At 41.0% G+C, this 222-nt stretch overlaps 1 protein-coding gene across 1 annotated transcript in view; it reads left to right on the forward strand.

Annotated features, from left to right (window-relative positions):
- Nucleotides 1–222, forward strand: part of PLCB1 (phospholipase C, beta 1 (phosphoinositide-specific)) — a gene marked incomplete at its 5' end in the record, with an annotated part of 101,430 nt that overhangs the window by 15,265 nt on the left and 85,943 nt on the right. The gene's annotated exons all lie outside the window — the stretch shown is intronic.

Below are 222 nucleotides of genomic sequence, written 5' to 3' on the forward strand. Positions count from 1 at the left end.
TCACACGCTGTGAAGAGCCTTTATTGGAATATCAACTTTTTAGCTTGTTTTCTCCCTCTCAGTTAAAAAGTTATGTAGCTTCTCTGCTGCTTGTACCTCTTCTTTTCCAGCATTTTTTGAACCTGTTGTTGAAACTGGGTAGAAATGAGAGTTCTCAAGGACACTCTGTTGTGGAAATAGGCAGCCAGACTGAGGAATGAGATCCAAACGAGTATTCCTGCT

Source organism: Eurypyga helias, unplaced genomic scaffold (genome assembly GCF_000690775.1).
Source record: "Eurypyga helias isolate BGI_N326 unplaced genomic scaffold, ASM69077v1 scaffold11753, whole genome shotgun sequence".
Taxonomy (NCBI): Eukaryota; Metazoa; Chordata; class Aves; order Eurypygiformes; family Eurypygidae; genus Eurypyga; species Eurypyga helias.